Source organism: Sparus aurata, chromosome 21 (assembly GCF_900880675.1).
Source record: "Sparus aurata chromosome 21, fSpaAur1.1, whole genome shotgun sequence".
Taxonomy (NCBI): Eukaryota; Metazoa; Chordata; class Actinopteri; order Spariformes; family Sparidae; genus Sparus; species Sparus aurata.
Genome location: NC_044207.1, coordinates 4238464 through 4253797, shown reverse-complemented (window position 1 = coordinate 4253797; position 15334 = coordinate 4238464).

The following is a 15334-nucleotide window of genomic DNA, read 5'->3' as shown; positions in this document are numbered from 1 at the left end:
TGTATTACATTATCATACCTCACATTATCTCTTCAGACTATATTAGGTTAAATCATACTGCATTTCTTACTGTAATATCTCGTATTACACTATACTGTCTTACCTTATCTCAAATTATCTAATTACATTATATTAGGTTAAATTATATGACACTGTACTATGTTAATATATCTCATATGATGTTGCATACTATTACTACTTATTTAACTTGTTTATTTATTTATTTATTTTCTTTCACTTTTTTTTCCTCCTCCTTCTCTCTTCTTATATATACTTTTTACTTTATTTACTAATTTATTTTCATTGTATCATCTATCTATGTCATACATCTGTTTATAATACTCTACTATCTGCCTCTCAGCCACTTGCACGCATGCACACACACTCACTCAAACACACACACTCACGCACACACGCACACACACACACACCTATACTACCTATATACATATCATCATAACTCATAATGTTCTTTTCTGTTGTTATCTGTACTGTATGTCCACTGTCTCTATTCGTTGATCCTCGTGGTGTGATAGGCAGACCTTTCAAAAACAGTTAGTTGTGTGTGTGTGTGTGTGTGTGTCTGTTGGGGGGGTTGCCTACATTGTAAAGCCCTTTAGCTAATGTTTATTGTGTTTAACAGAAGTTTGTGTATGTTTTATCTGGATACAGACTGACGTTAAACAAACGTTAAATCTGTTGGCTATTTTATATTATAGTCAGTAGCCCAGTAGCAATAACCTGTTGAGGCAATGATGGCTTACCTTGTCGTTGCTAGCCTAGACGGGGATCTTGCTCACACTTTTTCTTAAAAAAAAAAAAGGGCAGCAAATCTTCGACAACATACTCTGCTACCAGTCTCCTCACTTCTCGAGGTTCAAGCATTGCAGAGATGGGAAGAACGGGAGAATGTTTTTCTCCGCTCTCATCCTCAGTTTGCTTTCTTTTGGTTACTAGCTTAAAAAATAATGATTGTATGTCCATCTTGTGAATGTAGAGTCCAACTTGTCTGCCGCTGCAGTCATCTTCTCCTCAATCAATAGTTCTCTAGCACCAACAGAAGGTAAACATGTGCACAGATTTTTTTCCCCTCTGCTGAATCTCGCGGTGTTGGCAAATTTGTATAAAAACAACACACCACTTAATTTTGGGTTTAAAATGCACTGTAACACGCGTTACTGAGATTTGTACCGAGTAAAATATTACCGTTTATTTTTTTTGTAATGCCTTACATTACTGCATTACAGAAAGAAGTAATGCATTACAGTAATTGCATGACTTTTGTAACGCGTTACTCCCAATACTGTGTCTGGACATTTTTTAACAAGATAGAGGATGTTAATCACTTATTGTGGCCGTTTTTGGACACCCAGAGCTGTACAATAACAGATCTGCTTGTACTGAGACAGGACAAACAAGGAGCTGCCGTGGAAGGAAGTGAGTGAGTAAGTCAGACTACCTGTTAAGTTAAGGGTTTATGTCTCGGCATGACAAAGCTCTGATCCATCTGTACTCCATCCAGGGAACAAGCATTATAAAAGTTGGCCGACAGACCTAGCAGAGCATAAATTCAGGCTATTTACAAGTCGGCAATATAATTTTGTTATTTCAGGCATCCTTCTTATCCATTTATTGCAGTCATATCAAAGAGAAATTATTCGATTGGATTCATACTGATTTTGTTCATGGCGATTTTTATTTATAACTAGACACAATTAGATATGTATAACCCCGCGATCAAACTCGCTTGGTTTGGTTCGGACACAAAAATGCATGCATGCACATGACTGTTCATCTGACATTGGACAGGTGATTTCAGTTAGAGGCAGTGAAACATGCCACAGTCCAGTGTTAACATGTCACCTTTGGCACCAAGTGGCAGGAAGGTTAAAGTCTGTCCGTCTCTTAAATGGTTAATCAACAATACCTCACAGCTTCTGATCACAGCATTAGTGCTATCAGACAACGAGTAAACAGACACGGGCTGCTCACACACATGGCTCCTGTTGCTATGGATTTTTAGCTAATGTTCAACTGCTGGTTCACCACAGAGTCAACAGTGAAGTGCATTCATCAAGGTGTCCAACCCAACACCTTTTACCAACATCAGGAATGTGGATTACCTCTGGTGGTACTTAAGGCCTCAGTGCAGTGCTTTAAAACATCAGCAATGCAAAAGTCACTTTCACAGTCAGCTTTGAATTTAGCGCTCTGACAAATTTACAGTATGAGAAAGAGCTGTCGATGCAAATATGTCATCTTGTTTAATATGATGCATGTGCCACAGCATGACAAACTGGTTCATATGAAGCATCATGTCTGAAGGTAAAACTGTGGCCCAATCCCAATGTCCCAAAATGCCTTAAACCCTGAACCCTGTTTGGGGGAAAACTATCTTTTACTTTTTTATTTCCTAATATAATCACTATTATTATATCCTTGCTTTATGCATGTGATTATAGTCACAGGAGTAGGGGTCTAAGGCAGTCATTTAGAAAGTGAGAGTTATAATAATGAAATTAATCACAGGATGAACTTTACAGCAAGCACATAAGATAAAAGCCAGTGACCACCCCACAAGTCAGGACAAACAAACCATTAGTCCACTCATGCAGTGGAAGGATGTTCTAATGCTGTCATTGGTGAACTTGACTAACTTCTGTGTTGTGTGAGGTGAAGAAGTAATGTTTGTTCCAAACCTTATTATGAAATAAAGTGAGGCTCCAAATAATGCGGTGGCTGGGTGACTCTCTTATTTCGGACATTTGAATCACAGAGTGTGCCTTTAAAGCCGGGGCTGGTAAGACTGGGGTTTTTCCTTTCAGAGCCACTCTCCAAAGAACATGGACCCACTCTGCAGGGCTACACCAACCCCCAAATGCCCCGTAACTCTAGCTGGCCAACAGGGAGATGTGTTAGCAGCTATGTTCCATAAGCTCTCTTGGTTTATTAGTCTAATGAATACATTAATGAACAACTCTAGTAAATAAGTAAAGTAAAATAGCTGCAACAAACTTCCCTCAGTCTGAAAAGGATACCATGCTCTTTACCGCTGTATGCGTGTGCACTGTGCTAACTGGGTCAGCTGCTGAACAAATTAGATGCTGCCACAGCGATTCACGTGTTCTTTGGCTTAGGGGTTGTGTACTTTAGACTTTTAGAATACTTTACCAACCCCAGTTTTACACTTTACACTACACATCTACACATTTTCTTAATTGAAGGACCAGTTAATGTTATTCAGCCAGTGATTTGACTTTGTAGAAGCTGTAGGTATGTGACTAAGGAGGCAGATGATGTTATTTGCTGTCTATTGTCAGTGACAAACTCCTACACATTTACTGTCTTGTCTCAATGCACAAAGCGCATCAGGAACTGGACGAGCAGGAGGTCTGTCTCTTCTTTCTTCCTCCATTTGAACTCCTCTCCCCTTTCTTCTCTGTCCTCCCAGACTGAGAAAGAGAACTAAGGGTTTCACTCTGACAGGCTCGTCTCAGCCAGACCAAAACACAGAGTGACAGAAAAACGCCCACTTACACTCCCAACCATGGCTAATGTGACAGCCCAGGCTGCTATTCATTCACTCACTAACACAAACACACACACACACACACACACAAGCACACTTCCATGCACACATAAGCATACACAAATGGAGTCACAATCACCCTCACACAGTCAGTCAACACCCAAAGCCTTTTTAACACATGCTTTCACTCCAGTTGATAATGTGACAAGAGGTGAAGGGAGTCCCTCCCACATTACAGCCTCATTGTTGACTGGAACTCTGGAAAAAGTTAGCCCACACTCTGAATATGCTAGCTGTTTTAAGCTGTTTCTTCAACTGCATTTACTTACTATGATTTTTTTTTGCATGTAACCCAGTGCATGTGGTATATGTTACAATAATATCTATTGTAAGGGTAAACATTGTGAAACAAACACTGCAAAAATGTCTCATAAAACTGAACATTTTAGATGTGAACATTATTTTTACTTGAACAAAGCCCATTTAGCTGCCAGTGCAGTGATTTTCACTTGAAAGGAGTTTTTAAAAGTCAAGATGGTCAACAATAGCAGAAGTTTTAAAATAAGAACCCAAGCATCGTTCCAAAGAATTCTTGTTTAGAGAAAGAAGGAGCTTCTTTATTGTCACATAACAACTTACTCAGTACAACATACCACTTTTCTGCAGGAAAATGCAAAACAGTTGCCTGTGAATATTATCCATCAAAAGTATTTGTATCTGCAGTGATGAAATTGAAATGTATGCTCCAATTAGCACATTTGCAACACAGGCATATTATCACATTAAAATTATACTTATGACGGACCAAGCAGGGCAGCAACTGGCATAGCTCCAAGAGAGCTGTGGGGGCCTCTGCAGCACTGACTAGCTTGCTGACAGGTGGAGAGAGGTAGTATTCACTGGGTTCATCTCAGTTGGCTTTCACTGTGTCTGCTAGAATGGGTATGGACTCCGTGGTCATGTTGATTTAGAAAGTAGGAATTTTAGACACCACAATGCAATTGGTGTTTCAATTAAGGCAGATCATGTTGAGTAGTGGTCAGAACTTGATGTTCACTACTGTCAGAATAACAACACTTCATCTCTGGATAGTCAAATATCTAAAACCGTGCAAGGATACAATGAAAATGATTAGCTTCGGTAAATCCCAGAAGGAAGGAAGGGAAGGGAGAAAATATGTGTCTTACAAAGGGTGAATTGACCCTTTAAATGACCTGACTATTTTGAGTGTACAAAATAGCATGACTGCCTATGAAAGCTCTACATCATGTCTGTGTGACAGTGGCCTGGCTGCCCTGGCAGACCGCTTCAGTCCTAATGGTCATTACAGCTCCATCTATGTGACTGCAGGCATATTGAAGAAAATCAGATGTTCTGGGGCTGACCTCTGCTGCCCTGACCTTCACCTACTTCTCTGACCACAAGCTTTAAATCAGCCACTCCACCCCATTCACAACAGTGGCCGAAGGTCTTGAAGAAAGGCCAGCATACCCATTCACAATGCAGAACTATGGGCCATGAGAAAGGACAGCGCTAGCCAGGTCAACCTAGGCTCTTTGTAGGAGCTTGAGCTATTGGCACAGCAAACACTAAAGGCACAAATGCTGCCATTCACTGGGTGGAGCCTGAGAATGGCAGAAAAACACACAATGGATTTTAAGAAACATAGAAAGCAACGCCTCCTTAATCAGGATGTAGACTTAACATGTTTTGAATGACGTCTTTACTCAGTCACATACAATATATTGACTTGTCAAATACACAGGGATCATTAGGTTTGGTACATCATCAAATTTGAACTTTTTCTGTGTTCTGGGTAACTGGAGAAAAACATGACAAAACACAGTTACACTTAATCAAATGAAAAATCAGACATCAGACTGCAGTGATGTTGGCTGATTTCATGTCAGACAATATCAACAGAAAACCTACACGCAAGAAAACACATTGAATGTTATGCATAACCCACTGGTTCTAAAATGAGCATCAGGGCCACAATATGATTAAAAGGAAATATGGACAGAGATTAAATAAAACATACTTTAAAACACATGATGTCTTTTGTATTTTTTATTTAATGTATGAAAGATTAGAAAAACGCAACAAGAAGACATGGCTTAATTTAAAGGCTTGTTTCAAAAAAGGCTAGGAACTGAGCTAACTTCAGGTACTTTAAGTACCCTGTAAAACCCGTACATAACCTGTACCCTAACCTGATCAAAGTAAACTTAAGAAGGTTAAATTCCACTGCCAAATTCTTTTCAACTTTTACACATCGGAAATAGAAAGCATCCTGACTGGAAACATCACAAACTGTCAGGTTCATCGGGGCCCAGGACAGGAAGGCTCTACAGCGGGTCATTAAAACCACCAGAACATCCCTGCTACCATCTACAGAGCATCAGGGACATCAGTGAAGTGAGATGTCTGCACAGAGCCCAAAGATACTAAAGACAACAGCCACCCAGCCACAGTCTGTTTACCCTGCTGCCATCTGACAACAGATACAGAAGTACCTGCTGCTGTACTACCAGACTACACAGCAGCTTCACTCCTCAGACTGTGAGACTCCTGAAATCATCAACACTTTGTCATTAATAGTTGAGTTTTCTGACTTGATAGATATTCATGAATTAGTCTGTATAGTTTGTTTGTTTTTGTTTGTTTTATTGTGTGCTGGGGGAATTACAAAGACAAATGTCAGTATACAATGTTATGCTGTGCAATGACAAGTTAATTTTGAATATTTAATAAATTAATCAGATAAAATCACATATACACAAACACTGGAAGTCACCATTATTAATAGTGCTGTACGTGAACACACATCAAATTAAAGCATAAATATTCATTAATCTCTTCCCTGAACGTGTGTTCATTCTTCTTCATTACAGATCTGTGGTCCCGCACACTTACACACACATTATTCTAAATTGGTTTCTTCCACTTGTTTTTCACTGCAGGACATTTTGATACAAACAGATCAAGGTTCACCAGGTGCAGGTTCTGTTAAGCCCTACTCATCTCATCGTGCTTTTCACTCAGTCGATGAATATTCATACTACTGAGACTATAATTTGTCTTCTCGGCCATGGGGAAAACAAAAATGCATTCACTACACACACACACACACACACACACACACACACACACACACACACACACACACACACACATGCAGCCACATAAACGCACATGCACTGCAGTTTCTTCTTCTGCTCTTAGCAGGATTTGCCTCAAGAAATAGAACTGAATAAAACATGGAAAATGCCCAAAAATCCTTTAGTCTTACTGGCTCCCACCCATACAGATAGATTTGATTTATTCAGGCTTAATAGGGATGTAAATATTCACCAATCTGAATCACAAATTTTAACATCGAAGATGCAATATGCAGGACCCTGGATCAATCTTAATTTACTATGAAACAATTGATGGCCCTTAATTAAAGTCAATAATATGTTCACTTCTTAACTTCTGCTTCTGCACAGTATCTCTACTTTCTTCGAGGTGAAAGGTGAAAGCCAGACACTCATGTTGATGCACGACTCACGCATTACTTTTACATGAGTTGTGTAACTGCTCTGTTGCTTGTGAAGGAAAAACAAGAACCACATGTCCAATTATCACAACACACTTTATAGTATGCCATCACATCTAAAATCTGAAGTTTGGAAGGCATTTCAATTTCATAAGACAGAAGGGAAAATAGAAAAAAAATGGCCATTTGTAAAGTCAGTAGAATAGCCTTAAAGTTCACCAGGTACATGACAAATCTCAACTGCTGAGACCACATTGTGGAACCAGTGTGGACAACAAGGAGTAGGTGCTAGTATGAATAGCACAAGCAAGATATCAAGAAGATATACCACTTTTTCAGCCACAACTCTGCACAGGTAATCAGTCATGTGTTTTGTGTCTTTTGCCAAAGTAACCAACACAATGACATGTTATTTTGACATAATAAATTTATCTCTAATGCCATAAAGTAACAATAATACTTGAGATTCCCTGGTCTTCATGAAGGACTGATCATTTATCATGGAAAATGGATGACTACATTAATCAAATTTTGAGAATTGTATCAGAATCAACTCCTTATTTGCCATTATTTGTCTCATTTCAGAAAATCCGTGTCACATGCGTCGATGACAATATGAATATCTAGTAAAGAAAAAATTTTTCTGTGCAGCATATGAATAAATGTGAGATTATATCCTTACTTGAACATTAGAAACTAGGCAGTGGAATTCTCAAATCGATGGTAAAATTGCAGGGCAAATGTCAGAATGCGATGTTGAAGCGAACATCACTTTTTTTAGAAATCTTTTTCACATTCACTTTGATTTACAGATGTCCAAAGGGCAGCTTCTTGTGGTTCAACATTAATGTTTTCATGATGTCTCTCTTTGGATGTCAACCCATTGCACAGGGCTCTAGGACTCTTAAATGTAATCCAACATCATCTGTGTTGTTAGCTTGATCTATGCTTTAACTGCAATTACATGCCAAAAAAGGCTCTATTGTCAGTAAAAACTGTGTATCTTTCGGATCTCAAATCTTATGCACCACTTCAATCCAAACTCTAAGCAGATGCACTTATCGTCTTTAAATAAGCTTAAAATGTGTGTCAAGGAGCCTGATACTTGCTTGGCAGCCTCTAATAAATCAAAGGGACATCATAGACAAAATCAATTTTCAAAAGCCACTCCTATTCTCTAAGTTTAAATATACCTAAAATATACCTCATATAAGACTGTCTCCATTGACACCTGGCAGTGTTTTCCTTGGGGTCGTGATGAAGTGAGAAAAGAGCAAAGGTCACGGCTGTGTTTCCTCCTCAAGCTCCTGATGAGGATGCTGAGACTCACACTGACCTACACAGCTGAGTTAACCGCAATAATCTGCAGGCCTTGTATTGACTTAGTGATAATTGGTCTGTGGGCTTAATGAGCTTAGCCTCCATGACTAGCATAGATAAGTCTGAATGGGGTGTTCAAGTACCCCCCACCCCCTGTCAATATGGAAGCTTACACTACAGACTGAGCTATCAGATGCACAGAAGCCAGCCTGTTCGTTTTAGCAGATTATACCATTGTCGTTAAAAATAGGCTCTCAAATATGTCAACATCCCATGTGATGATTAGACCTCAAGGGAAGCTAAGGGGGAAAGCTGTTTGTGTCAGATGTAGTGTGTACACTATTGTGAATCATTGGAGTGGCTACACAGGGGATTATACAGCAACTAATGAAGTTTATAAAACTCAATCAGCCCACCTCATGAATGCTGAAATGAAGTTTATGTGGCAGTGCAGAACTGCAATCAACAAAAAAAAATCTTTTTGAAGGAATATGTTTTAATAATCAGCATCAGGAAACATCAGGACTTTTTTTATTCTGACTCAGCTGAGAGAAATTTCCCCTGTGATAGTTAATCCTTATTCCTTTACAGTCAGTTTGAGTTGTCTTGATCACAGTCCATTCTTAGGCAATACACACTCACAAGTATTTTTACACGTGTTCCTTTGTTTTGGATGTAATACTATTCTTTTTTTATTACAAATGATCACATTATCAGGTTGAGTAAAAAAAGTTAATCTTTGAAAAATGACCACGAGTTACAGACTATATTACTATTTGTTGTGTACCCCTTTCCCTTCAGCGAGCATGCACTCTGATGACCCATGTTACCCAGGCATGATTTGACAGTGTTCCACAAAGCATCTTGTGCTGTCACAGAATATTTGGCTTCCCAGTCTTCAAGTCCCCCCATAAATCTTCAATGGGACTGAGGTCCTGTGACTGTGGAGGAAAGTCCATGACAGTGGATCTTATTTCCTTCCTTCCAATTTTTTAGGCCACCTCAAGTGAATCTTTGAAAAGTGTTTGGCTTTGTTTCCATCCTGAAATGTGGTTTAGAATCTGCGACTCTTCCTCCACTACTGTCTGCTCTGTCCAGTCAAGTAGTCAATAAGGTTGACAAGGAGTGTGCTGGAGGGCAATCGCCCTTGACAAAAGCAACTGGACTTCAACCGCTAACACCCTGAAAGATGTGACCCAATGAGCCGGCCGCCCACAGCTTTACCCTCCCCCACCCTTCTATACATACCACTACCACCACCAGTTTTGGGTATCCTCATATTTATGCACACAATCACACACTCACCCACCATGACATGACCATGTGGTCTCAGGCCACCTCCAGCCAGGTCCCAACCTTTTCTTCCCCACCCCTGCCCCTCTCAGCTCATACATCACTGCTGACACATCAGTAATTGAGCTGGGATAGATAAGGGTCTGTGGACAGGGCCCCGAGGTCTTGACACTGCTGAAAAGCTGAGAGCAAACACTTTGTGTGACCACATAAGACCTGTCCGGCTCTGTGGCCTCCCGTTTCCCTATTTTTCTCCGGCTCGTCCCATCTGTTTAAACCATGACAGCACTTTGGTCTGAGCTGCTGTCGAGATCAACACATTTCTTCAGTGGTGGTATTCCAGTGAGACATCATATCTGCAGTGAAACAGATAAGAGTGAAGCGCAAAATACTTCTAGTCTAGTTATTCACTAATCATTAAGAATCAATAAATTGTGTGTTCATTTTTACATGTGATGTTTGATTTTGTTTCAGTCTCAATCAGTTCTTCCAAGTCACATTCTTGTCTTTTGATTGATGCATTGTTTGCTTGGGTAAAAAAGAAGGTAAAGACAAATCTCTGTCAGATATATTCAAGTGTCTTTCATATTTGATTTGTATGTTCTTTAATCAAAGCTTTATTGGTCATCATCATTAGTGTGTTCACACAGGAGGCGTGAATTTTCACCTCATGTTACTCATTAAGGTTTGACCTCAGGATGATATGCGTTTTTCTGTGTTACCTGAATGTGTTAACCCCCATACCCCCACACAAATAGAACACCTTACTGTACATTAGCTGTAAGATAACAAGCAACAGTAGGCACCAAGGATGTGTATCTGTGTGTTTTAATTCAGTTTAAGCTCTGACTAAACTCAGCAGTCATCATGGACTCTGCTTCTCCCTCTTCTTTTCCCTTCTGCTCTGTACATTCATGAAGTACAGTATAACACCCAACATTATGAAGCTTGTCAGTCTGTGCTTGAGAGCAAAAGCTAAAACATTAAATAAAAAAAAAGAACTGTGACAAAAGAAAGAAACAAGTAACATCCTCACAATTACAAATAAGTAAGCTAATCTTCATAATTAGGGAAATACTTGTTGTTTGTTGTAAACAACCTCCATTAAAACAAAGCAAGTATTTAAGGCAAACATGATCTTTTCTTTGTGCCTAAACCTAAACAGACCACAAGCACAGCTATACCACAACATAATATCTAAAAATGAACATTGGAGAATCATAAGATGTAACATAAAGAAATGTAAAGTATCAACACATCCATGGTCTGAAGGAACCTACATTGCCAACATTTGTTTTGCATGTTGGGTTGTTCATGTATCACTTTTTGCTTCTCAAGGACAAATAGATGAGCTAACTTTACTGGTATTTATGTTCAATTGACAGAAAATGACTCAAATCTCTAATGAAATGAGAATACAAAATATTTGCTGCTTCAAGTTTCTCCAGTGTCGTGAAATGTTTATTTCCGCTTAAGATAATGTAAAGTCTAACTTGAATATGTCTGGGTTTTGACGGCTTTTAAAAGCCTCTTGAGAAAAGACTGACATTTTGTGAGCTGAACAATTAATTGAAACATTAATCAACAGACTAATCAGTTATGAAAATAATCATTAGTTGCATTTATACTTTTAACCAAAACATGTTAGTGCCACTGTATGAACGTGGTTTCCCCATCAGTGTTTGAGGTTCAAAAGGCAGTAAGGCTAAAAGAGAATCAGTGTTTAAATAGAGAGAGAGAACACGTTGTTAGCAGGACATACAAGCGTGATAAATTTCCGTTCGTCTTTTGTCAGTGAATACGTCTGGGCCCATATGCTGGACTACAAAGCTACGTGAAAGCAGCGTTTAAAAAGCCAGGCCTACCACATTAAAGCCTATAACAATCTCTGTTCATGGTAAGTTATCACTCTCAATTAATCACCTTCCACAATGGGATTTCTGATGTGCTCAAGCCCCCTGAAAGCTGCAGGTCAGGCTGAGGGCAGACTGACTCTCAGTTCCCCATTTCCATCCTCTCACTCCCCCTTCACTTTATCACATCTCTCAGCCACTGCCAACTGAAGCGTCTTTACATTTTTCTTATTCCTCGAGCTCTCTGAAAGAATGAGAAAGTCAAGCAGCACACACTGCAAAACAAACACAGAGAGATAGATGTAGGTGTGGGGATGTGGGCTTTATGTGAAGCAATGGCCTCTGTAGTCTCACTGACTGACTGACTGGCTGGCTGAGTGCCTTTCTGCCTGATTAAAACCCCTCCCTGGTCATTCCACTGGGGCTGTGTTAGCCTATGAATGGTATTGTATTGTTAGGGCTCTCCCCATTCCTGCACTGCTGAATGGGTTTAACCACTGGTTTAGATTCAGTTACACGGTTTTGGTTGAAAGTGTCCCCCTCCCACCGCTTTGGACTCCATGGTTTCCTTGGCTGACCTGTTTAGAAGCTGCCGTGGAAATGTCATGTCGCCCCTCCCATGGGCCGGACCTGACATTCATTTTGATAGGTAACAAAAAAATGACTTGGGATGGGATCAAACCAGTGGCTCTTTTTTAACCACAATGAATTACCAATCTATGGTGGAACATAACGGTGATGGAAGTCTTTGAAGTGGAGGATGCGGTGATTCACAGACGAGGGTATGAACATTGATGGGGCATGGGCCAGAGAGTTAAACATTCCTTTAATAAAGAAGACCTTTATAGCACTCCTTATTAAGGAGGACATTTTCAAAACTTTTTTTAAGAATAAAAATACTTAATTCATTACAGTCAATACAATACATATTAGAAACAAGTCATTCCCATGTAGTGAGAAAAGACATTTGACTTCTGCAGTGTAAGTAACAATTCAACCTATATGCAGCATTGAGACGACAGAGTAAAGCAAAATCAGTTCACAAACGTTTTTTGCACCATGATCTTCATAAGGTCTAAATGAACCATCTCTCCCAGGTCCTGAGCTAACTTTTCCCTGACTTTAATAGACTTCCTGGTTGATTGACATTGTTGTTCTGCTTCAGTTGAGCTGAAAACATCTAATGCAATGAATATGTGAAACCACATTCTGCTGCACTTCTGGCAATTAACATACAACTTGCTGGACAAATTTATATCTTCTGACCTCCAATAAGAATTTGCAAAACTCTGTAAATTCTGGAATTCACCGCAGAGTTCCAAGCTATTTCAAAATGGCCTATGAAATGCTTTTCAATTCACATATTAAGCACTTGCACAGGTTTATAAATGTTATAATGGTCATCCAAAACATTTTTAGAAATGAACTACACAGTATTTATTAACTATTTTGAAATTATTACGAATATCATTTGTAACTTCACAGTACACTTTTGCTTAATAAATTGTTTATAAAGCATTTCATTGTTTGTTAACAGTCAAATAACTATTTACTAAAGTTTAAATAACTATTAATTTGACATTTGTTGGTGGTAACGGTGATTATAAAGTGTTTGAACAAAAATCATACTTTTGGTAGTTAGACATAAAGTATGCTTCTTACATTGTTTATAAGAACTCCCTGACATACCCATGTGAAAATATCTTAATAGATTAAGCCCGATGTGAGGCCCATGCACCAAAGTTGGCCAAGTGTAAGGTTTGATGTTTCTAGTGGAAAAAAAAAAATCTAATTTAAGAAGAAGAATTCTGAAGTATTAATCATTTCTCATATCTGACCATTACGGGCAGATTGATGCTTTGCACAGGAGGTTAGTCAACTATGGGAACTTGGAGGATCAGCCCTGTTTTGGTAACCCCTGGCTATTGCAACAGTTATACTGAGTACATTCATGCTCCACAGAGAATTAGCTGAGAAATAGAACATTAGAATTTTGTCAGGTACAACATTTGAACTCTGCACACGAACAGCCTGGGATCTGTAGTTTGTATCTGTACCACTCAATTATGTACATCCAGTGCCAGTGCTCAGTGCTAATGCAGTTTATGCAACAAAATTATGTTATGTAATTTAAAGGTTGTAATGGACCCTCCTAATTTTCTCTAAACGTTTTCTCACAAATCACACAATTGGCCTTATATTGCCAAATATGATCACATTTTCCCACTTCTTACCTCATCGCACTGGTTACCCGTGGTTTTTGGAATTGATCTCAAAATCACATTGCTCCTTTTTGAATCATTGATCGGCCTTGCTCCTTTTTACAATATTGACCCTTCAACCCCTTACACTCGAACTTTTAGTCCTGCAGAGCAGCTGCTGCTCTTGGTTCCCAGGCCAAGGCCTGAGACAGAAGGTGGGAGGGCATGCACCATGTGGAATAATCAGGAAGCCACCTCTGTGCCCTCCTTTAGATATCTCTAAAAACACATTTTTATGAAATGGCTTTTAATTAGAGTGTCTTTTGTTTATACTCTTATTCATATATTTATTTTTTGGATTCTGTTTATTGTTTTTTGCTTGTTTTTATTTCCTCCTGACTGCAATGTCTATGTTCTGTTTTCATGTCTGTGCAACTCTTGCTTTTAAAGAGTATTATATAAATGTTATTATTATTGATTATTGTTATTATTATTATTTTCCAGCAATAATTGTTTGTGTGCTATATAAAAAAATGCTGCCATTAACAGGGCTTTGAAATAGTCTTGTTGCAATTATAAATTATTGTGCATGTCCTTCATTCCTATAAGGACATAGTAGCCCTGTATGGTTAAAACTAGAAAATACTGTCCAGCTTCGTCTGTTCACTCACTGTTGTTTTAGAGTCTTACCTTCCAAATATATTGAGCCAGAATGCTAGTCTGTTGCAGCAACACATCTGCATTGCTATGTCAAAAGCTTGCCAAGTACTGTTCATTAACTGTATTAAATGAATTACAATTCATTACCCCAAAGCTGTAACAGACAATCACTGTACTGAATGGAGAACTTTCTACAGTCCTCCTGTGCTACTGCAGCCAGTGTCTGACTGAGGAGAATGAGGAGTAATCTGCAGCTTCCATGCCTTTGTGGTTCACAACACACAGAGGAATGCCAACAAGGCTCTTTAAAGGAATTTCCTCTGACAGTAGCAACTCACAGACTAACAAAGAGGGGCAGGGATGAGAGCATGACGCAGACCTTTCTTTACAGTGAACCCAGTTCAGAGCAGGAGAAGCAATAACTAAGAAACCCTGCAATACTTTAATTGGACACCGCCATCGAGGAGCTGTATTTGGAGGTCTGAGGGGCCCCCTCTATGTCGCTAGGACTAACACTTTCAATAACTATAGAAATATAGACTAAAGTGTTTCCTTGAAAGAGAAATCCTAGAACACACTCACTCACACACACAGTTCATTTCCCATCAGTCAATAGGACAAGCCTATAATCAATTAGCTGTTCTCACTTCATGTGGCTGTCAATTAGGCTGGCCAGTGATTGGGGATATGACTGCTTTATTAGCTGTGCCAGCTGCCCTTCTCCTCTGCTTACTACATTACTAACAACTAGTAACCTAATAACACTTTTACATGACATTTATTAGACAGACGCCTCCCGCCTAACCCTCAGCACAACATGATGCCGCCACAATATAACCAGCACTCAGCTGACTCCTGACATGGATTCTGATGCAGAGAAACACCTTCCGCCTCTCATTTGTTTGGTCAGCACTCAAATCTGCTTTTTCCTTGATCT